Below are 25,761 nucleotides of genomic sequence, written 5' to 3' on the forward strand. Positions count from 1 at the left end.
CTGCAGTTTGGTGATATTGAATACGGTGAGGAGCAAGTTGACGGGCCGCTTCTGCGCACTGCGCGAATTTGGCGGCATCGGCGTTGTATATTCCTAAGTTGTCGAGCAGGAGCATGGCGTCGAGCATCGTCGTGACTTCGCGACCGTGGACTAAGCGAAAAGGTGTGAAACCGGTACTTTCTTGAACAGCAGTGTTATACGCAAAAAGTTACGTAGGGAAGTATGGCGTCCGAGTTCTTGTGATCGATGTCCACATACATTGACAGCATGTCTGCAATTGTCTTATTGAGTCGTTCAGTCAGCCTGTTTGCTTGGGGGTAGTAAGCCGTTGTTTTACGATGTTCCGTGCGATCTAATCGCAAGACTTCCTGCAGCATCTCTGCGGTGAAAGCTGTTCTACGATCAGTTATGACGACATCTGGTGCACCATGACGTAAGACGATGCTGTAAACGAAAAACTAGGCGACGTCTGCTGCGGTGGTTTTTAGAAGTGACTTTGTTTCACAGTAGCGTGTTAAGTAGTCGGTAGCGACCACAGTCTGCCAGTTTCCAGACGAAGACGTGGGGAACGAACCCGGCAAGTTCATGCCAATCTGATGAAAGGGCGCCTTTGGTGGGCCTATTGGTTGCAGTAGTCCCGCTGGTCGTAAAAGTGGAATCTTACGTCGCTGACAGTCGCGACATGTGCGAACGTAGTGCTTCACAGTCTTTGCGAGACGTTACCAGTAGTAGAAGCGTTGAATCCATTGCAGCGTGCGCGTATAGCCGAGGTGTCCGGTGAATGGCTCATCATGACACGCACATAAAATTTCACCACGAAGCGTACTTGGCGCAACAAGCAGAGACATAGCTTGTGTAGGGTGAAAGTTATTTTTATAAAGCACTTCATCGCGGAAACAAAAGGAGGATAGTGAGCGTGCAAAGCTTCGAGGAGGGTGTGAATTGCGTCCTTCCAGGTAGTCAATGAGAGAGATCAGCACCGAGTCATGACGCTGTTGCTCAGCCAAGGTGGTTCCTGATACGGCAGAAAGAAAAGTGTCGTGGTCTTCAAGGTCAGTGCCGGCATTTTCGACCAGCGCACATGAGAGACAGTCGGCGTCGGTGTGTTTCCGCGACGATTTGTGGACGATGGTGACATCAAAATCTTGTAGCCGAAGGCTCCATCGTGCTAGACGACCTGAGGGATCTTTGAGGTTTTCGAGCCAACACAGGAAATGGTGGTCGCTAACTACCCTGAATGGGCGGCCATACAAGTATGGCCGGAATTTTGTTATGACCAAGACAACTGAGAGACATTCCTTTTTGGTTGCAGAATGATGTTTCGCCACTGGGGACAACGTTCTGCTCGCGTAAGCGATCACGTGCTCTACGTCTATATGCCATTGGACTAATATGGCTTCTAGTGCAACGTTGCTGGCGTCAGTGTGTGATTCCGTGTCGGCGGTTTCGTCAAAATAACCCAGTACAGGCGTAACCTTGAGGAGGTTTCGGAGGGTGTCGAACGCATGGAACTGATCAGGACCCCAAACAAACGGGACACCGTCTTTTATAAGCTTGTTGAGGGGTTCAGAAATCTTCAAAAAGTTTTTGACAAAGCGCCAATAATATGCACAGAGCCCCAGAAATCGTCGTAGGTCGCGCGTATTTGTGGGCACGGGAAAGGCGGCAATGGCACAGGTTTTCTCCGGATCTGGGCGGATGCCGGAATGGCTTACAACGTGACCAAGGAACTTCAGTTCTTCATATCCAAAATGTCATTTCTCGGGTTTGAGGGAAAGCCCCGCTCTTCTGATTGCCTGAAGAACTGCCTAAAGGCGTCGGACGGGTTGTTCAAACGTGTATGCAAAGACCACGACGTCATCAAGGTAAACAAGACAAGATTGCCATTTGAGCCCCGTGAGAACCGTATTCATCATTTTTTTGGACAGTAGCTGGCGCTGAACATCGGTATTCGTGGCAATATTCGTCGCTGAAGTTCGTGACCAGCAGATGAACATGCTGTAGCTAGGCTGAATGATTTCTCGGGCAACACAGATCTGTCGTGAAATAAGGAGAGAAATCAGCCTCTGAAATTACCATGTCAGACACGTCCTGTCCCAATTCTACTTTAACAAAGAGGCTGATTCGAGGTTGGAGAGTCAGAGAATTGTCGGTAAAACACGGAGGGCTCTTTTCTGGAATTGTGTACTGTCAGTTGTAGCGCAAAAAGAATCGTGGAACGACACAAGTGAATCATGGAGGTCGATTACGGTGCCGTATTCATGAAGGAAGTACATTCCTAGAATGACTGGCCGAGAGCACACGCGCAATACGAGAAAAGAGCCCGCAAATGTCGACGTACGTACTTGAACGCGTGCCGTGCACATACCAGTAGGCATCACCAGATCGCCACCTGCCGTGCACAACTGGGGTCCTTGCCATTGTGTGGTAACCTTCCTCAGTTCAGATGCAAGTGTGGCGCTCATTACGGAAAAGTCGGCACCGGTGTCGATGAGGGCCTGGACAGCATGATTGTCGTCGAAGACGGCGATTTCGGCAGAAACGATCTTTCTGCTGCCGGAGAACACTGCAAAACCGGAATGGTCCTCTTCCAGTTGTTGCGTCGAAGGAGGGTCTTTTACAGTTCGCCGGGCCACGACTTCACCCACAGAAGTCGCCGTTTCTAGTTTCCCCTGCGGGGACTTGGTGACCGGCTCCTGAAAGGAGCGGAAGATGATGAGGGCAAACTGGGTGATGTAGACCGCCGAGACGATGGTGATCTCGACTGGTGGTGCTGAATAGTCGAATGAGTTCGCTGGCCCGTGAGATAGGCTTTGATTTCGCGGGGGCGCTCACCGTAGCGTGGAAATTGAGCATCAGGCTGGAAACCGCGGAGACCTAGTTGCCGGTATTGACAGTTCCGGTATACGTAACCCGCTTCACCGCAGTGATAGCTGAGCGGATGGTTATCCGAGGTGCACCACGTGCTTGCCTTGCTACCACTTTGTCTTGAGACAGACGGCAGATAGGTGGGTGTGCTCGGAAACCTTGAGCCAAGATGCGGGCTCGATGCAGTGTCGTGGAATGGCTGCATAGTCTCGAATTTACCTTGGCCGCCTAGCAGGATCTGTAGCCGGTGGCGCAGGGGATCGCAATGCCGCTGCGTATGTCAGGATTGGGGCCTCGGGAATCGGTGGTGCGATTGGGGCCAGGGGTGTGACGGCTTGCCGGACTTCTTGTCTGATTACATCCGCGAGGGCTGACACAGGTGGATGGGATCCCACTGCCTGAAGCTGTCGCAATTTGTCCCGATTGATACTTTGAATGAGTTCTGCGAGGGCATGTTTCTCGCTGTCAGAGCCGATAAAGCATGCGGTGGCCGGTATCTGGTGTTCGTATTGTGACGGCCGCTGCTGCAGAGTACGTTCTATCGTGGTTGCCTCGCTGATAAACTGGGCGACTGTCGTCGGTGGATTGCGCGCGAGCCCAGAGAAAAGCTGTTCTTTTACTCCACGCATCAAATGCCGCACCTTCTTTTCCACCGGCATGGCAGGGTCCGCACGCTTGAAGAGCCGAAGCATGTCCTCGACAAACATAAATACTCGTTCGTTCGGCCGTTGTTTTCTCCAGAACATGGCTTGTTCAGCCCTCTCCCTCCTCTCGGTGTTGTGATAGGCGTCACAAAGCTGTCGGCTATAATCTTGCCAGGTTGCGATGGAGCCCCCGTGGTTCTCGTACCACGTCTTCGCAGAATCCTCCAAGTAGAAGTAAACTCGGCGTAGCTTTCGAACATCGTCCCTTTCGTTGATACTGGCAACCCGATCAAAGTGGTCGAGGCAGTCATCAACATCCTCGAATATTTCTCCATGGAACGGCTTTGGTGTCTGTGGCACATGGAAAACATGCGAGAGAAGAAAAACATGGGCATCGCTGGTTTCGACCGCTTCGCTTGTTATAGGAGTTGCCGTCTTCCTGGGTGTCGATGCCAAGGGACCAAATACAGGGGGTAACCCACGCAGGCGGTGGCTGCTTCTTGCTTTGGGAGATGTAGCTGTCTCCAAGATGACCGACACAGCCAAATTACATGTACTCAGCGTCTCCACAAGTAACGTCACGAGCAAAACAAGACCTACAGCCAGGAGTTCAGCTGAACCAGAGCAATGAAAATGTTCTCTTCGTCACAGCCCAAAACCAGTATGAGCCACAGCGGTTCGTTTATCAATGGTGGCAATATAATGCTAGAAGTAGTAGTGGTAGTACGTGTGGTTTTACGTGAAAAAAAAAAACACGATATGATAATGAGGGATGCCATAGCAGAGGTCTCCAGAAATTTTAACCTTGTGGTGTTCTTTAACGTGCACTGACATCGCACAGTATGCGGGCATCTAGCTTTTCGCCTTGATCTAGATGCGACCGCCGCAGTCGGAATAGAACTCGCGACATTCGGGTCATAAGCGGAGCACCCTTTAGCCACTGGTCCGCCAAGGTGGACGCGAAACAAGGGCTGATTAATGTATAGCTCATCGCTGCAATTGAAAATAAAAATAAAAATAATAGCAAGCTGACATTCTGTTTGCGCGTTTTAATGTTTTTTTCAGCTTTAATTCATGATACTTGTTTTGAAAGGGCAGCGTATGGATTCAGGAGAAAAAAAGCCATAAAGAGAAAGAACGCTGTCGTTCATTTCCCTTTGTCCTGGCACTTTTTTCAAAAAGGTATGAAGCAGGTAGCTCAAACCAAAGTACTCCTCATTCATTCACGTTCAACGCGCTTAACAATTATTTACGTGCAACGCTTTTAATGAGGTACCATTTAAAGTGCAGAATATATTCAGGAGATGGGACATTTTTCGTCTCTTTCTTTAAATATAGCCAGCACTTAAACAAGATCTGATGACGAGAGTGTGGTGAGTGATGTCAGAGCACCAATATCAACTTATAGGAGCGACGTAAAAGCAATCCTCGCTGTACGTCACTCCCTCCATCTTGAGGCGCACGTGCGTTAGAAGGGCAAGTGGCATTCAGTGGAAGTTCTGGGTTTTTCAACGACATGTAGCATTCCAAATTTTAGCAGGCATGATCCCGAGTGCCCAGTGCATCTATTACTCTTGTCAGCTGCAAATGCCCAAACCTTGTGAGGGGCCCTCTAAGGTGGTCGTCGACAGCGGAGCAATTACGTGATTAAACCTGGCATCCCTATTTTCCGGGGTATCAGTGATCTGGTTATTTGCTTCTGCGCTGCCCTTCCCAGCCACGACCAAACAAGAGACCCAGCAGAAGGGTGATTGGACGTTGACAAGACTCACAATGTTGGACATTACAATGAAAATCCGTAATCTGCTAATCGCGTGGGAAGTGCATGTTTATGTTCAACGTTTGTACCTTTGTGCTACTTTAAACATTACCTTTTTTTTGCTTCTTGTCGTACCTAGTATTTCCTTATATTCCTTATATTTCCTTCCTTATATTCTTATATTCTGCTTTGTCACTGAAATTTGTTACCCACTCCTGCTTTCGCCCGAACAGGGCCTGCAGTATTTGTAAATAAATAAATAATAAAACATATAAATCACCGACGTCTTTTTTCAATTATTTCAATTTTTGATTAACATCATTGTGCCTATATTTATAATTTTAAAGGCCTAAAAGTGTTTTACCTGCCTGTTTTTGGCGCCTAAAACACACTTTTTCAGTGCCGAAAGGTCGGGCCGCTAGTTATGATACATGATACTTTTTTATTAGGCTGCATTGTTTGCAAAAATAACTTGTTCACGAACGTCTTTGCAATGAATACATGCACAAACTTTTGCATTCAGTGGCTTTTCAGCCACTGAAACATTGTAGCTTTGCATGTGTGTTGCACAGTCAAATAAATAACATTTGCGCCTATAATCAACAATATGATTGGGTGCGTTCATCCTTAAAATTTACATTGAGAAGACTTTTAGGATTTCAATTACATTTTTCACACTTACCCGTTTCGTAACAGAGGTACATGTAATCACAGAGTCGTACCAAATGCTTTTAAGAGAGCAAGCCGCAGTGAACATGCACATATAACATAATTCCATGCGAAAGGAAGCGAAGCCATAACAAAGCTTTAATAGGGTTTGGCATGTTTTTGTACAAGACAGCTTTTACAAATGCATGTTTTTGCATCATGTTAGCTATGTTTTAAAAGAACCAACTTGCCGAGCAACGCGATGCATATACAGTACATTTGCGATGCGAAGGCATCCTGCAGTGTATACTTTCAAACATGTATATATATATATATATTGCAACATATTACTATTCTAAAATGTAACTGCAAGTAAAAAAAATGTAGCAGTTTGCAAGTTTGCTTGTTTGCAAGAAAACGAAAGCTGCATTATCAAAGAGCGCCAGGCTTTCATGGAAGATGAACATCACAGTAAAAGCTGAAGGAATAGCCCTTCTAGAGCACACTATAAGTTTTATTGGGCAAACTACAGCTAGTACAGTAGCGACGGAAGCAGTATTATATAAATAATTATTTTGTAAAGTAGCAAAGTACCGACCAAGCCCTTATCTACTGCTCCGCAGTGTAGAATTGATGTACCTGCGAAACAACTGTAAGACATTATGTGCACTTTCGTGATGCAGCGGCTGATCACTTTGTACTGAGCGGGAAGCTTCATATCACCTACTTGTTATGCAGTTCACACTATGTAACTCAAGGTTATTATTTTACTTTTCTACCGCGCTTTTTCATCTGCTAGCTTTTTCAACATGACACATGCGTAGGGTCATCTTTTGAAGGAGCACTAAGAAACAATGTCACTCTGAGGTAGAATACTCGACAGCCATGCAGAAGGCCTGGCTTTAAATCCTGCTCAGTCCTGGATATTGATTTCTCACCGTGCACAAGAGCGGTGACAGACAGCGTCGATGGCGCTCAACTTCATCGCCGAAATTGGCAGTTCTTGTGATCTCATAACAGCTTTCGCAGTAAAACATCCAAACTAAACATGTCACTAAAATATTAGCTCTTTCAATCCCAACCTGTATTCGTGCATGACACTAATGAAGCCCAAGTGGCAAATATTATATCTGTAATAAAGGAAGAGCAACAGACCGATTGCGTCCCAAAGGGAGCACAACATCCTTCATAGCATTATTCAGTGACCAGAACCTTGTGCTGGACCGCTGCGACACAACCACAACACCAAGTCTTGACGATTCAAGCGGTTCTATATATAGGTTATCGTTCGGCCCGAATTCACGCCCTATTACAACTGGAGAAGACGTGTCTGCATCATTGGTGAAGTTGGAGGCTAGGATCACATGTTCATTAATGACACAACAGTTGTTTGGGCAACTGAGGTAGAAAGTAGTAGATTTGAGATGGGAATACTCAGGTGACCTGCACCCTGGAGGCCACAAACGTCCGTTGTGTGCTCCTAGCTCCAAAAGTGCAGTCATTGGTAACAATGCACCTCTGAAACTGCGCTTTCACATCTGATTTTTCAGCCATTCTGCAGTACAGCTGTTGCAAAAAAGCTCCTGGCTTGCGAAGCTCTTTCTTGATCTGCTGCAGACAGTTTTCAAACGGGAATGCACTGAAGTTATCAAGGACACCAAAACGGCAGACGTCATCAGCAAGGTGAAGAAGACAGTGAACACTGAATGAGAGGTGCTCCGGGCCATAATGTTCATCAAAACGATTCACAAAACATTCAAGCAAGAGCTGCGCGTTGGATGGTTGTTGCATGCAGAGATTTTTGTTGAGCAGCACTGAGATGGCACAGTAGAATGTGATGAAGTGCAAGTACAGTTCATTTGGCAAGATTTCACGAAGAACAACAGGTCCCGTGTATACCAGAAAAAGGCGGAGCTCAGTGGCTTTCCACCTGTTGAACTCTGCTAATGCCCTGCCTTTGCGCACAAATTCTGCTGGTACACACTTGCTGGCTTGTACAATTTTGTCGGACAATCTCTTTCGTGAAGTGGGCCCGATGCGAGCTGGGAATGACCTGGACAGCCACAGCTAGATTAACGTCCGCACAGCACCTAAACAAACTAAATGAATATAGCCGAAAGGGGTATCCCTGACTGAATAAATTGGCAACCTTAACAAAAATGATGCACCACGATGGTGATCGTCATCTGCTTGGCTTCTGAAGGACGAATCGTTTCTCATTGCAGAAGCCACTGAAGGCAGAGCGACTCTTGCATTTATGCAGTGGCCCTTTGCTGTACAGCGTGGGCAACTAGAGTAGCCAGTGTGTGATTTCGTCAACATGAGAAAAGCTTTTGCAAGGGCGTCACAATCAAAACTGTGAATCTGCACACGGTATTTACAACTATTAATGGTGATGCCATATGGTGTCAATTGGAAAAGCTTAGCCACAAAATGGCCGAGAAATTCATTTGAACCTGACGGCTTTGAGTCCCCTGCAAACACTCTGAGGAAATAGGTCCAGTTTATTGCAGTTGGTAACCAAGCACAATATGGGCCAAATCTAAGAGCGTGAGCTTTGCGACACTGGAAGGCCATCAATATTGAACGACAACGATATCGTCGAGGTCACTCTTAGTACTGTTTTGAGGGCTTGCTCTAAACCTTTTAATAGGCCAAAATGGCAATACCTCCCCAAACCCATGTCAACTACCAGCACTGCGTCGTCTAGGTGTTTTCAACAAGGTACGGGCATCACTTGGAAGTTCACTGAAGCAATGATGTTCCTTAAATGTTTTAAGTAATGAAGTAACAGCTGTCTGCGTGATGTGATGCGACACTGCGCAGCTTTGAAGACTTTTGATGACAGAACTGTCCACCTCGGTTTCGCCAATACTGATAGCCACTCTGGTCTCTATGTTTCTGCTGGGTGCTGCAGAATCATCAGAATGGTCGCAGTCCCCGTCATCAGGCTGCGAGCTTTTATGTGCAACAAGATTTCCTGCCTCAGCCAATGGATCTTGGGCATTGTCAAGGATGTCCGGGACGTTGCCGAAATCACTTAATTTGTCAGACACCTCAGTGCATAGACTCACTAGATTCATCAATCGGGCTCTCGGATATAAAGGGCTCAATTCGCGGAACATGGGGATCACGCAATGAATGCGGAACACGTTCTGCTCAATACCACACCTTCTTCATGAGCGACTGTTTCTCTTTGACCTTTGCATGACCGATACATAAATGAGTCATCAGTTTAGCATTAACAATGTTAAGCATAAACAACTAAAATATCATCATTCGTTTATACATGCTGACCATCCAAATACTATATGTAGCGGGAGAACTGCTTCTACGGGAATAAGTAGAATGGTTTCTCTGCACGAGATACTCCACAAAGCTACTAACCCTCGACCTTGTATAGCGTGTTTTACGTACTTTTGCAGTTATTAATGCATGTCATGGCACTATACTTATGGTGTCGTTCATTCCTAAGGAAACTAACAACATGCATTTCCTACATTGAAGAATTCAAGGAATAGAATGGGCCATTTTTTCATTCCAACGAAATAAAAAGAATGTAATTGCGGCAAATCCGAATTCCCTGGAATAGAATTTAAAGCCGACTCGTGTGATAGACAATGTGTGACGCCTAGCGCCATTGAACGCTTCTTTCACGTGCCATTACAACATTCTGTTAAGGTGACTCTGTCGAACACACCGAATGCACACAAGTTCTTTCTACAAGGCGACTTCAGGCTAGGACGTGGCGGTGTGGTGTGGTTGCAGTTCGAACGCCAATTTTTCTTGAATAAAATAGCAATCCGCCTTGTTTTTTTTCTGGTGGAATCCACGAGGCGTTCATTCAAATAACGTTAATATTTATTCTTTTACATTTCAGAGGAATTATTCCGTCAGTCTAAGTGCACGATAGCCTCCTGCAAGTCCACGCTGGCGTGCCCACGTTATCAGATCGACTCCCGCATCTTGAGAAGGCGGTTTCCACTGCCACCGCACATCTCCGGCGCCAAGTTGAACGTGATGTCCTGCGCCACCCAGCCAACAGTGTGCGTGCCCCACACCCGCAACTGCTTGAGCAGTGTCTTCGCCCGGTCCATCTGCATACGAGGCCATGTGGTGGCAATTATTTCGTTCTATGCGATATTACTGTGCTGCAGCAAGCGTGGAAATTCACAATAATAATCTGAACATTAAGCGCGATGGCATTCACCGCAACACGATACTCCAAGACCAGAAAGATAGGAAATTTTGTCCAACTCAAGCGCGTTGTTCTAACGAGAGAATAAATTCTAAAATACCAGAAGTTTTTAGAAAAATGCCTAATGTACCATTTAGTAGGCTGGGCTTCATGTAAACAAAAGGTACTTTGGTTCGAATTCTGGCTCAAGTCTCTAGATTTCATATTAGTCTTATTGCTCAGGAAAAAGCCAGTAACCTGCTGGAACCAGTACAGAAAATCATTAAGCATCCTGCTGGAACCACCAGAAGACCACTAAACACACTGATCGACCAAATATAACCAGCAGGAAACCATCCAGTTAGTTGCTGGCTTTAACAGCTCGAACCGACAGCTCCGAGCACAAAGCTAGCAGAAAATTTTCACTTAAATGGGGAGTCATAGTGGAACAAGGTGGTGCAAAGAAAAATGTTTTAATATACTGCGTGCTTGTCGCGCTGGCCTTTTGGAGGTTTTTATTTGCATGCTGTTGCACAATCATCAGTGCATGCGTAAATATTTCTGTAATTCAAAAAGTAAAGCAACGAATAGTTACGATCAGCACGATCAGGTTCGTTCTTACGTATATTCAATGAACAGCTATGAACATTACCGCTACACCACGCTACACTGCATGTTGAAGAACAATTGGCTGTTTCCAAACCGATAAGCGATATCATTATGGCACTGCTTGTGGCAAGGTATGCCAGTTATGATACCAGCCCCATCATGTTTGGCACCATTTCGCGAAAGAGACGACGCTTCGCTCTCGTTGATTAGCTCCGGCTGGCCGCAACCGATGGCGCTAATAACATAGAAGTGGTGCAGTGGTGTGAAAGAGTCGTGCCCTGTATCTGCCTCTCGAATGTCTCTATTGGAAATTGCAAATAAAGCCTTATTTCAGCGTGCTATACTAAGCGACATCTTTTGTTTAGAGTACTTTGGAAGCAGAGAACCGAAGCGAAGCGCACCCCTGCACTGCTATAGCACCAAAAATAGTAATTAGGTTTACGATAATTTTCTCATTTTTCTTATTAAAAAAGCGCTGCTTTACTTACTATGAGAGTCAAATAGTTTCGGGAAGTCGTAAGTAATAAAACGCAGATGCTGTTCGCGCTTCAACAATGACCTTTTTTTCCATTTCTTAGACGGCCCCACCTTTTCGGCCAAATCATTTTCCAAAGTAAAGCCCTAACCGCATGCACAAGATTCAAGTGGCAGTGACGATCGACAAGATTTGCTGTCGCGGAGGCCTATCCGTCACCGCTGCTTGACGCGTCACGCGTTTCTGGAAAACTAGAAAAAATCACTTGTAACACAGAAGCCAGCGTGGCGATTTCCGGCAACATGGTTGCGTCCGTGGTCCTCGCTTTGGTTGCAATTCACTCTAGATGCTTGCTATTCACGCGTAGTGGAGGTAAGCAAGGTATTCACTACAATTTTGACATTCTCATCTCACGCAGAGAGTGAGAGAGCAGTCGTATTTTCTCGTAAATCTTGTTATCGCAGGTTTTTCTCGATGTCTCGACCGTAGCTTGTGACAATTTGGTCGCTTGCTGCACTGCGGAATCATCATGCGAAATGCGTCATAGCCGTCACAGAGTACTCTTCTGGCTTGTCGAGGGTAAATCCAGATTGCAAAAAAAAAAAGTCACGAAATACTTTTGTGACTTCCTTAGGCCACACAAGACAGTGATATATTGGGCATGTTGTCATTGACAAACTTTTAAACTTTTATTCGCAATTAAGGGGTATGCATGCAATATTTTTCATTCAAGTAACAGTGGCAATTTGACACCGACATGTGTTTGCAGCCGCGCGACGCGACGGCGCCACGGAGCAAGTTTATCGCTGCCGCTTGTCGCTATCGCTAGGAAATCGCGTGCATGCGATTAGAGCTGAAACATGGCGATCATGACGCAGTGTGAGGTGGCAAAGGCGCTTATTAGTTGCGAATGAGTTCTGCAGAAACCTGGAATTCGCGGAATGGTTAAGAAGAGGAAATAACTAATTTGGAAGGCCTGTGTGGATGCGCTTTGAGTTTTCGATGAATTCACCCTCGTGTGGTCAAAAGCTTCCTGGTCAGCTAAAATGGCAAAGCGACCACTCCCAAAAGGCGTTGGTTCCTGAATCGAATCCCCGATCAAGACGAATTTTTCGCCAACTGAGAGGCTTTTCTCCTTGAAAATTCTGTATTGATTTCTATCTGGCTTTTTGCGACGATCAGGTGCTTGTCTTCTATCTTTTGCGCTACTACGTTATCTGAGAAGACTAGACTTAAAATATGACGCTAAAATGTTGTTTGAACCACCAAAATGTTCTTCACATTCACATTTTCTTGTATATGATTTCATAAACACGTCAATAATGCGACCGAGCAAAATCTAAATCAACTACAAGTGGCCGTCACATAAATGGGTGGTAGCGCTACGTCCATAGCAATCACTCGAATGTCAAGATAAGTTGTCGCCGAGCGTTGAAGTTTCAGCTTCAAAAAGTGAGAACCCAAAAGCAGCATTGTTCCTCTAGGTTGTTCAAGCTGTAACAAGCGTATGTAATGCGGCCTTGTACAAAAGTTGAACGGCCAGACACCACCCTTAAGATATTTTAGCTCATCTCCTCTGCCTTGTTTTCGCAGCCATGCCCACCGCGAGTGGCCCTAACTTTTAAAGCTGAAGGCCGCCGACATCTCGAGCTTCTCATGTGTAAACTAAACATGGTTTTACAGACACTGTTGATCAGCTGCGCGTTTCGCAGGTGTCTGAAGCATGAGGTTTTAAAATTATATTAGCTAGCCAACATTTCTCATGATTTTCGTAAAATTAACGAGAAGGAGTTTCAGTTCATTTACTTGATTTACTTCCGACGCTGGGATCTAGGCTTTGTGGTCTGTTGCAGCTTGGGAATATCCATAACAGTGAAAGCAAACAGATGGTCTAGTAGTACACTCAGCGCAATACAAAATGAAAACAGAAATGCATACATATGATACAACGAAGTAAAAAACAGCAGCATGTACTCGATTTCGTGGGACTGTACAAACACACACACACACACACCCACTCACTAACTCACTCACACACACACCCACTCACTAACTCACTCACTCACACAAACACACACACACACACACACACACACACACACACACACACACACACACACACACACACACACACACACACACACACACACACACACACACACACACACACACACACACACAATGTAGCATTGCGAGTTTCGAAACCTTGTGACTGTATATTTTCAAAATTGCCAGTGGGTTCGTACTATCGAATATTTCCGAGCTTAGTTTACTCCATTCCTCGATAGTTTGAACCCGAAACGACTGCTTGTTAACACCAACTCTTGACATATAAGGTGTCAGAACGTATGACTTGAAGTACCGAGTTGGTGCTTTTTATAGGCCTAGAGATCACGTGCAGAGTTATTGAAAAATTATCCTGGCGGTTTTTTCCGTTAAAATAAACATGGAAGGTTTTTTTTATTGATCACATCAGTAGCAGATGAATTCCTTCCGTACTTAAGAAAAAATGACGTAAACAACAAGACACTGAACTCGCTCGACATATGATTCGTTAGTCGGTGCGGCTCCCACAGTCGAGCGCAGGGTGGGCTGAAAAATTGTAGTGTTAATGTCAGAAGATGCATGTGTTAACTTACGTCGGAACATGATTTTCGGCTGTCCTGAGCTGACCCACAAATTTCGCAACGTGCTCAAGCCATTCTAATTTACAAAAACTAAATTATTTAAGGCGTTGTGCTTAGGGATTTGCGTGCCGTGTTTAATGAGAGGGACGTTTGTTATAACACTGCAAAATTCGCATGCAATTTCCGTGCAACTTCTGCTCATTCACAGCGGATGCCAAATGGTGTCGTACATGTGCTCATGCTCCCCAAAGCAAGGGCATTACGAATAGGCAAAACAAGGCTGATCCTTTCGGGATAGGAAGCCGTATAAAACGAAAGTATGTTTCTAAGGGGGGCTCTTTGAATCTATCGGATGTGTTACATAACAACGAAAACCAATGAGGATGAAGCCCTCCGTGTAAAAATTTCGGACTCATCCCCTGTCCCCGCTTTTTCCTTTCCTTTTTATTCACAAAATACCTCCGACTTAATAGATTCGTCACAGTAGCTCCTCCCTCGAACACCGCTTCCCCATTTGCCTTCTGCTCCTCCTTCGTTTGTATTTCGGGAAAGCGTTCGAGGCAAATAGATCACACGAACGATAACGATACCATTTCCAGCCTTGAAGAAGACACTTGTTGAAACGTCTCCAGCGCCAAACCCTTAATTGAAAGACTTCTTTGCTACGAGAGCTTCGATCTTCCTTCCTTGAAGCCGTTTTTAAACGAAAACAAATCGCCATAAGAACGCATTCATTGCCATGTGGAAGTCACCTTGTCCTGAATTGAACGGGTCGTTTCAAATGAAGTAACTGCTTCGAAACCAGGAATCCGGTAGCTTGCGAAGCTGCAGCAGCCTTCTCCTAGGTACTTGAAGAAGGATCTGTGTGTGTCATGCTTGTACACAGCTCTCCAGCAATCCTGCAAAGAGAGCGTTGCACGTTTATTGGGCATAGACAGCTGCTTCGTTGTCTTCAACATTTTGTGGACACTGTTAAGTGTTTTTTTCAAAGCATGCTGAAAGATGCACGCGCAACGTCTTGTCTATGTGTACGGCAACAATGCTGAACGAGCGGGTTGTGAGCGCGTGCAACCACGCGAAGTGATGCATTCTGCAAGAAGAGGGCCTCCACAGCATGCACGCTAGAAGCATAAGGTTAGTCTGTTAGAGCTCTTCATAGAGACACAACATTGAAGCAATCGTGACTGGGACAACTGCCTGCTGGTGGGAGAGCCTAGCAGGAGAAACTAGTGCACAAAGATGATTCGAAGCTCCAATGTTGCTTATGGCGTCTATGAGCACAGGGTTGTCACTGGTGGCTTCTCAAATAGGCAAATCCGAGAGGCCCGTCGCGACAATAACTCATGATTGCCGACATGTCATTTTTTTAGTGATTTTTGGCCTGGGCCTCGACTGAGTTACGCATTTTAATTTCAGCGTCTTCAAAACGAATGGGCGACAGCATTTTAAGAGTTTTTTGTAGTTTTAGACAAGCCAATGGGATGTCCACTTTACGTGCAATTCAGTACGTCTGTCCTGTATTTCGTATGTGTTACCTCAATTCACCAAGGCCCTTGAGGCACTGGCGCACTGCTTCATCCACCAGCAATCTCCAAGCGGAAGTTACGTCAGTAGACTTCGCGGGTGCCGCGTGGTGGTGGTACATACCAAGTTCTTTAGTGGCTTCAAAGACCTTAGGCTCATGAATGTTTGGTTTCTGAAGTGAATCAGTGACGGTTAGGCCACGTGTTCTGACCACAGCTTCAACTGTTCCAATAGATTGTCAATTTTTTGCCCGCTGTGGAAGCTCCTAATTTTTTTGTAAAGTTTACATTTTTATTAACTTCATACTAGGGCCGGTCAAGAAGTCAGCTTTTTGGACAGCTTTCAAAAACTGCACTGAGGTGAGCATGATTGCACAGAAAACGTGTTGTGTGCATTGCGACGGTTACGCCATATATTTAGGAATCTTTATTTTGTAATTGATTTGTTCGGTTATCGAAAACTATATTGCACTCTACGAAATTCCCGAAATTTGTAAAAATAAGGCTACACACACCATCTATCTCTTGTTTTAGCGACTGCTTTATCCTGTATCCGCTACAAGTAAACCATCACAAACTTTTGTTATGAGGCGCTAGCATTCAAGAACGCTGGTGGTGTATGCATGTCCTTTCTGAGTGCTACCACGGCGAAGCGGGTGATGCAACTGGCATTACGAAAAGTGGCAGATCCCACGTACAGTGAGAATTGATGATATAGAAGCACGAATCACAAATATTGATATGTCAATATAAAATCATCACTGAGTTACGGGGTGGAGGTAAATAATGCCGTACATCACTTCAGTGTCATGATTATCATGTTCGGATGTGTCGTTTACCTTCGTCATCCATTCACGTCACGTGATATCAAATTTAGTATATGTGCAGCTAGCGAAACGGCCGCGAGCACGCTATGAGCGTGATATGTTGTCATGGTTTTACATGACACGTGTGTCAGGATTATCTTGCATTGCACCAGTCATATATTTCGTCCTCCATTGACGTCCCATAACACCCAGCTTGGTATATGTGGAACTTGCAAAACGGCCGCGAGCCCATCATGAGGGGCCCAATGTACTCCAATGCAGCGTTGACGCGCGCTCACGTGGGCTCAGCGACGCTACGTCAGGAAAACGCGAGCACTCTATAGTCTGATGCCAGGTGCGACCAGCGTCTGTTGGTGCGGCCCGACAGCAACCGGCACGAAATGCTGCATTTCACCCCGATGCGTTACCCAGACAACACTGCTTCTTCCCCTTTTCGTGACGAAGGGACGCCGGACGCGCTGAAACGCGCATGCGTCAAAGCAACGCAGTGCGGCGCGTGTTTGCGAGTATATGGCAGGACCGGCGCCTTGCGTGGAACGCCGGCGTGACGTGACGAAATGAATGCCGGCGCGCACGTGCACCGCGTCACGTCGAAATGTATTGACGCCTTGGCTGTGGAATGTAGTCATGTTCTTACAAGACACGGATCTCGTGATTATCATGTTTGCACCAGTCACATACCTTCGTCATTTATTGGCGTCACGTAATGCCAAATTTGGCACATGTTAAGCTAGCAAAACCGCCGCGAGTGCACAGTGAGTGTGGCATGTAGTCATGTTATTACATAACACGCATGTCGTAATTATCATGTTTGTATGTGTCATTTACCTATGTCATCCGTTCAGGTCACGTAATACCAAATGAATACATGTGAGGATAGTGACACGGCCGCGCGCGCATCATGAGCGTAGCAGGTAGTCATGTTGTTACATGACACGCATCTCATGATCATCAGTTTTTTACCACTCACATACTTTCGTGATCCATTCGCGTACTGCAATACCTAATTCGGTATTTATGACGCTAGCGAAACGGCCGCGAGCGCATCATGAGCGTCGTATGTAGTCATGTTGTTACATGGCACGCATATCAGTATTTTCATGTTAGGATCTGTCACTTGTGTTCGCCATGCAATTATGCCATACCATACCAGTTTTGCAACATGCCAAGTGAAAAAACCACCATAAGAGCTGCAAGACCATGCAATGTAAATCATGACATTCATGACATACATATTATAATTTTCATGTTATGACTAGTCAAATATGTTTTCCATACAGTCATGTTATGCCGTACCAAGTTTGGTATCGATACCATCATGGAAACGGCCAGGAGAGCTAAAGGTTCAAGGTTTTATATATATGTATATATATTTTTATATATATTGTAATGAATTAATGAATCTGAGTAACGGACGCTCTGCTGGCAACGAAGAAGACGACGATGATTGGTGGCTGCAGTAGTAGCTCGCGCACGCCGCTCGCCATTAGCCAGATCTGCCTTATAAAGGACATTTTGCCAAGCTACATCTGAACCTTTCTCGACGTACAACACCTCTATTTTAAGTGGTGGAGGAGCCGGGGTTCCCATCAACCTGGAACTTCGCAATCGGACGCTACCCTCACCGTTCACCATGACTGCTCCTGGCCCTTCTCAAGCTGCCTCACCAACGACAGTCTACTGTACTGGCGCGCCTCGGCAACGCGACCCACCAATTTTTCGCGGCAACGATGAACAAGACGTCGAGGACTGGCTCGTCGAGTACGAAATCGTAAGCGCTTCCAACAAGTGGAACGCCTGCGACCAGCTCACAAACGTGCGCTTTTACCTCGCTGATGTGGCCAGCCTCTGGTTCAAGAACTACCAAGGCGAAATTACCAACTGGTCCGCCTTCAAGACCACCATCTCCGCGGTCTTCGGTCGTCCCGCCGTGCGCCGGCTTCGCGCGGAACAGCGTCTCCGTAGTCGAGTCCAGCGCAGGGACGAGACCTTAACGAGTTACATTGAAGATGTCTTGTCCCTTTGCAAGCGCGTCGATGAATCTCTAACCGAACGCGACAAAATCAAGCACATCATCAAAGGAGTTGACGACGACACCTTCCAGATGCTCGTCGCTAGGAATCCACAGACCGTCACCGATGTTGTCCACCTCTGTCAGGAGTACGACGAGTTGCGTAAGCAGCGTGTCTCGACGCGCAGGGCCGCAGAAGATACGGCTGAAGTTTCCGCCCTCGTACACGACGTCGCTGCTGATCACACCGTCTTACTCCCCCAAATCAAACAATTCATTCGTAAGGAAGTTGCGCGTCAGCTTTCTCTTGTGGCCGAAGCATCCGCGCCAGTGACCTCGTTAGACCCACGTCTACGCCAGGTCATTGAGACACAGGTCACGCAAGCACTGCCTCCATCGCCACCTGTCCCTACGCCGCTGACCTACGCTGCCGTCGTTGCTAGACCTCCAGCCCCACCTGTCTCTGGCGCATACCGGGGCACCGGGTCCTCCTACCCTACGACGCTGCCTACATACACGGCACCCCATCCCGTTTCGCCCCCTGCACCTTCTGTCGTTAACCCATGGCGCACCTTGGATAATCGACCCATCTGTTTCGCATGCGGTTTCGTGGGACATATAGCACGCTACTGTCGCCGTCGCAACTTCCAGCCTCCAGACCATGGGAATTCTGCAAATTACCAGGCTGCCCAGAATCCCCAGCGACCATCTTCTACTATCACCGACTCATTCATTGTCCCCACGACGCCCCGTCGATTCTCGCCGGTCATTACCACCCCGTCGCCGATCTGTCTCCCCGATGCTTCGGCGCACGAGCCCCGCTCGAGAGGAAAACTGACAGCCGCAGTTCCGGAGGCAAGAACTGCGTCGTCGTCGAACTTTCTAAGACCTCCTCTTTGTCCGTCCAACGAAATTGATGTGCTAGTAGAAAGTGTTGCTGTACGTGCACTTGTCGACACAGGCGCCGTCGTTTCTGTAATTAGTGAAAAACTGTGTCGCGATTTGAGAAAAGTTACAACGCCGCTTACGAATCTTGCTCTGCGTACAGCCACCTCCCATTTCATCGCGCCGACAGCTCAGTGCACAGCACGCGTTCTTATTCAAGATGTTTGGTACGCCGTCAACTTTGTTGTTCTCCCCCGTTCATCTTACGACGTGATACTAGGATGGGATTTCCTTTCTACCCATCAGGCCCTCGTCGACTGCGCTCGTGCTGAACTCACGTTGACGAATCCGTGCCTTGATATCGACCACCACAGTCCCTCGAAAGTGTTTGCCGCAGCTGACGTCCGCATCGCACCGTTGTCCGCCGTCCTAGTGCCTGTGTTTTCCCCTGCTGCCACTAACTCGACGCTCCTGTCCCAACCAACTATAGCTAGTGTGCAACACCGAACCATCGTCCTCCCGTTTGCCGTCATCAACTTTTCCAATGGTTCGGCGGTACCTTATGCGTGCAACGTTTCTGCTTGCCCGTACATCCTGCTACGCGGTGAGTGTCTGGGAAGCCTCGAGACCTTAAATTGTATTTTTGAAGACCCGATCTATCCAGACAAGCCATTTCTACCGACTTGTGCCATTACACCCGCAACTGACGCTAATGAACCTATGGATGTATTCCGCAAGTCCATCGATTGTAACCTCACGCCTGGGCAGCAGAAACAGCTGATCAAGCTCCTACAGCGTTTTCGAGCCTCGTTTGACCACAATCAGCCTTTCTTAGGTCGAGCGTCATCTGTTGTACACCGTATAGATACCGGTCAAGAGACGCCATTACGGCAGCGTCCATATCGTGTGTCAACTACCGAACGCCGTGCCATCAATGAACAGGTTGACGACATGCTGACACGTGGCATAATCGAACCGTCAAGCAGTCCCTGGGCCTCTCCAGTTGTGTTGGTGAAGAAGAAGGACGGATCCATCAGGTTTTGCGTGGACTACCGGCGTCTCAACCGAATCACGCGCAAGGATGTCTATCCGCTGCCACGCATTGACGATGCCTTGGACTGCCTACAGGGAGCCGAATTTTTCTCTTCTTTAGATCTCCGCTCTGGATACTGGCAGGTACCCATGGCAGAGGCCGATCGTGAAAAAACTGCTTTCATCACGCCCGACGGGCTTTACGAATTCACAGTGATGCCCTTCGGCCTCTGCAACGCGCCAGCTACTTTCGAGCGGATGATGGACTCTATCCTTCGAGGCCTCAAATGGAACGTTTGCCTTTGTTATTTAGATGATATTGTCGTCTTTTCAACTGATTTTGCAACCCATTTAACCCGCCTCGAGAAAGTCCTCACGTGTATTTCTGCCGCGGGGCTGCAACTGAATCTGAAGAAGTGCAATTTCGCCGCTCGAAAGCTTACGATCCTTGGCCACGTGGTTTCAAAAGATGGCATTCTTCCTGACCCTGCCAAACTTACAGCCGTTTCAGCGTTTCCCAAACCGACCACCATGAAAGAGCTCCGAAGCTTCATAGGCCTCTGCTCTTACTTACGGCGCTTCGTCCGCAATTTCGCGACGATCATCGCTCCTTTGACCAAGCTCCTCGCCGGCTCCAGAGACCTTTCAGCCTGGTCTGCCACCTGTGACGACTCTTTCAATGAAGTGCGCCGCCTCCTCACGTCGCCGCCTATTCTGCGACACTACGACCCATCGGCACCCACAGAGATCCACACCGACGCTAGTGGTGTCGGGCTAGGCGCTATTCTTGCACAGAAGAAAGACGGCTTCCAAGAGTACGTGGTTGCCTACGCAAGCCGAACTCTTAGCAAAGCCGAAAGCAACTATTCTGTCACTGAAAAGGAATGCCTCGCCATTATTTGGGGGATAGAAAAATTTCGACCTTACGTGTACGGGCGCCCTTTTGACGTCGTGACTGACCACCACGCCCTCTGCTGGTTGTCGTCATTGAAGGATCCAAGCGGTCGCCTCGCCCGATGGGCATTACGCCTCCAAGAATATAATATTCGCGTGGTCTATCGCTCCGGCCGGAAACATTCGGACGCAGACGCCCTATCCCGTTCGCCTCTACCCCCTGACCCGGACTGCTGCGAAAGTATAACCTGTGATGCCACTGCCGTCACCATCGCCGACATGCCATCTGAGCAACGCAAGGACCCTTGGGTTGCTTCGATTCTAGACATCCTGGCTGGGCGGACGGCTTCCCCCCCTTCTCGTACGTTGCGTCGGCAAGTGGAGCACTTCGCCACTCGCGACGACGTGCTGTACCGACGCAACTACGCACCCGGTGGACGTCAGTGGCTACTCGTGATTTCACGTCATCTGCGATCCGAAATTTGTTCCACGTTTCATGACGACCCCCAATGTGGCCACGCAGGTTTCCTGAAGACTTATTCTCGCATATGTCTCCGATATTACTGGCGTCGCATGTACCGTTTTATACGACAATACGTTCGGGCCTGTTCGACGTGCCAGAGACGAAAAACTCCCCCTTGTCACGCCAGCGGTACCTTGCTACCCTTACCATGCCCATCCCGACCATTCGACCGCGTCGGCATTGATATCTATGGTCCCCTTCCCAACACTGCTGACGGTAACCGCTGGATCATAGTTGCCGTCGACCATCTCATGCGGTATGCCGAAACTTCATCCCTTCCCTCGTCTACAGCAAAAGACGTTGCGACTTTCGTTCTTCACAACATCGTATTACGTCATGGAGCACCTCGGGAGTTACTGAGCGATCGTGGTCGCGTATTCTTGTCAGACGTCATCACAGCATTGCTGCGTGAGTGCCACGTCGTTCACCGCACTACAAGCGCCTATCATTCCAGACCAATGGAATGACAGAGCGCTTCAACCGCACTCTTGGTGACATGCTGTCTATGTATATCTCGTCAGACAACTCCAATTGGGACCGAGTGCTTCCGTTTATCACGTTCGCTTATAATACCGCCATTCAAAGCACTACTGGGTTCTCTACTTTTTTCCTCCTTTACGGACGCGAACCTTCTTGCACTATGGACACCATTCTTTCGTACAAATCTGACTCCTCAGAGTCCACGACTTTGTCTCAAGCCACTACATACGCTGAGGAATGCCGCCAACTGGCAAGAGCATTCACAACCCAAGATCAAGGACGCCAAAAGCACCACCATGACGCATCAAATAACACCACTTCCTACGATCCAGGTTCACTCGTCTGGCTGCATGTTCCCTCTGCTACACCTGGCCTTTCTACCAAGTTGGTCCCCAAGTATCACGGCCCATATCGTGTTCTACAAAAAACGTCACCGGTGAATTACCTCATCGAGCCACTGGAACCATCTTCTGACCAACGGCGTCGTGGCCAGGAAATTGTCCACGTCTCGAGACTTAAGCCCTGCTACGACCCTCCCGTGTTTACTTGTCCATAGGTCGCCAGGATGGCTCCTTATTTCGCGGGGAGTAATTGTAATGAATTAATGAATCTGAGTAACGGACACTCTGCTGGCAACGAAGAAGACGACGATGATCGGTGGCTGCAGTAGTAGCTCGCGCACGCCGCTCGCCATTAGCCAGATCTGCCTGATAAAGGACATTTTGCCAAGCTACGTCTGAACCTTTCTCGACGTACAACACCTCTATTTTATATATATATATATATATATGTATATATATATATATAGATATATATATATATATATATATATTGACGCGTGTCTACACACGAGGTAGTGGGCCTCTAGCTTCACTCGAGACCGAAGACGATCTTGTGGCTCAGCTCTTGAGAACACGCTGCTTTCATTGCCTCAAGGTGTACCTGTGTTTTGTTCGCGGTATACCGTGACACTGGTGGAGGTGCTGGGCCGCAAACCCTGTCTGATGCTCCACATGCGCGCTTGGAGCCGTTTATTGAATCCAGAATTATTGCCACCGGTAGCAACTCCGGTGCATTGCTCCAGTCGACAGTTGCAAGGCCTCGCGCCAGAGCTCACTCACTCGCTGGAACCTGCTAGGCCCCGTACACTTCAACCAATGGCCAACGCAAGCCCGCAACAGGTGCCCCAAGGCAGCTTTCCGACGCACCCATCTCAGGTGACCATCTTTCAGCCCCTCGTTCCCGATCGCTTTAGTGGCGGTGTCCATGAAGACTTTCACGACTGGCTTGACAACTACCAGCGTGTTGCCAAGGTCAATCAGTGGTCGGAACAGGAAAAGCTTTCACGCGTCTATTTCTACTTGACGACAGTGGTCATACTTGGTATGAGAATAGAGCAGGCAATCTGTCAGCTTGGCCCGACTTTCGACAGAAGTTCGTCGATACCTTTGCCAGTGTAAATAGAAGAGACCATGCGCAGCAGTTATTGGAGATACGGGTTCAAAAACCCAACGAAACAGTTGCAATGTTTTCCGAGGACATGACTCGTCTCTTTCATTGAGCTAACCAACACATTAAGGAAGGTTGACGTCATTAAGGAAGCTACGGCTATCGAGCGGGCCCTTCATCAATGCTGCAGGCAATATGACCGCATGTCCTGCATTGTCCCAATCAACGCTAACCCCAAGACGTCTGAGAATCAGACCTCCTTACGAGAGTTGATTAGGGAGATAGTTCGCAAAGAACTGCAGAGATTACGGACTCTGGTTGCTGAAAATCCCATCGCGTCGATCGCTGAAGTCGTACGCGAAGAAATCCACCAAGTGTTGTCTACGGCTGGTGCTGATACTCAGCAGCGTCCTGTGAGCTACGCTGCCGCTCTCCGACGTCCACCACCCACTATGCCGACGCTGTACCACCAGGTGCCCATGGTCTCTTGGTCACCGCCGCAAGAGCAGACACCGCATCAACCACCCGCGCTATAGCCACACAACTAGTCGTCCACAGCCACCCCATGGGCAGCGATGCCAGGGGAGATGCTCAGATGTCTACCGACCCGGAAAACCGATGCAAGGCGCACAGTGGACAGACGTCCATTATGCTTTCACTGTGGAGGTGCCGGCCATATTGCCCGTCATTGCTGGCATCGAGGTGATTCATTCCGTCCTCATCGACCTTGGTTTGACGGTCGACGTGCAAACGACGAATACACACCACGCAGGGACCACACCCCTTTCTATGAAGCCCGTTCTCACTTTGAAGATGGCTGTACCTCTGTAGAGGAGGCAATGCCTACTCACCTTTCTAGTCTGAGACGTCGATCTCACTCTCCATATCCCGCGCGTTCGCCTTTGTCACACCGCCGCACCTATGTTGACCTTAATACAAGAAGGTCGCCTAGCCTGCGACGGAGAAACTGAGGGCTGCGATCTCCGGGGGCAAGGTTGCAGGCCATACAGATGACAACAAGAAGCCCCTACAGCATGACGTCGTACAGCCGATAAGCCGGGAAAACGAGAAAATTGTGACTGCCGACCTTAGTGTTCTTCTTGACGGCCAGAAAGTGACAGCTTTAGTCAAAACTGGTGCTGACATCTCTAGTATCAGTCAGGACCTCGCCGACAGCCTCAGAAAAGTGAAGACGCCGTGGACAGGCTTTCGCATAAGAACAGCAGGGGGCCAGTTACTGATGCCCTCTGGAAGATGTACCGCAAGAATCGACATCAGAGGTTCTTCTTTCACTGCGTATTTCGTCGTTATCACCGCATGTGGCAGAGATGTAATTCTAGGCATCAATTTTTTACGGGAATATGACGCCATCATCAACATACCAGAGAGCTTGATTACGTTTTGCAACAGTTCGTCATCATCATCATCATCATCATCATCATCATCAGCCTGACTACGCCCACTGCAGGACAAAGGCCTCTCCCTAGTTCCGCCAGTTAACCCGGTCCTGTGCTTGCTGCTGCCAATTTATACCCGCAAACTTCCTAATCTCATCTGCCCACCTAACCTTCTGTCTCCCCCTAACCAGCTTCCCTTCTCTGGGAATCCAGTTCATTACCCTTAATGACCAGCGGTTATCCTGTCTACGCGCTACATGCTTGGCCCATGTCCATTTCCTCTTCTTTATTTCAACTATGACATCCTTAACCCCCGTTTGCCTCCTTATCCACTCTGCTCTCTTATTGTCTCTTAAGGTTACACCTACCATTTTTCTTTCCATTGCTCGCTGCGTCGTTCTCAATTTAAGCTGAACCCTGTTTGTAAGTCTCCAGGTTTCTGCTTCATAGCTAAGTACCGGCAAGATACAGCTTTTATTTACCTTCCTCTTGAGGGATAGTGGCAATCTACTTGTCATAATTTGAGAGTGCTTGCCGAATGTGCTCCACCCCATTCTTATTCTTCTAGTTACTTCAATCTTGTGGTTTGGCTCTGCGGTTATTACCCGCCCTAAGTAGACATAGTATTTTACAACTTCAAGTGCACTATTACCTATCTCGAAGCGCTGCTTTTTTCGGAGGTTGTTGTACATTACTTGCGTTTTCTGCAGATTAATTTTAAGACCCACCTCTCTGCTCTCCTTGTCTAACTCCGTTATCATGAGTTGCAATTCGTCCCCTGAGTTAGTCAGCAATGCAATGTCATCGGCGAAGCGCAGGTTACTAAGGTATTCACCATTTACTCTTATCCCTAACTGTTCCTATTCTAGGCTTCTGAAAACCCCCTGTAAGCACGCGGTAAATAGCATTGGGCCGATTGTGTCCCCCTGCCTT

This window comes from Rhipicephalus microplus, chromosome 2 (assembly GCF_043290135.1).
Source record: "Rhipicephalus microplus isolate Deutch F79 chromosome 2, USDA_Rmic, whole genome shotgun sequence".
Lineage (NCBI taxonomy): Eukaryota > Metazoa > Arthropoda > Arachnida > Ixodida > Ixodidae > Rhipicephalus > Rhipicephalus microplus.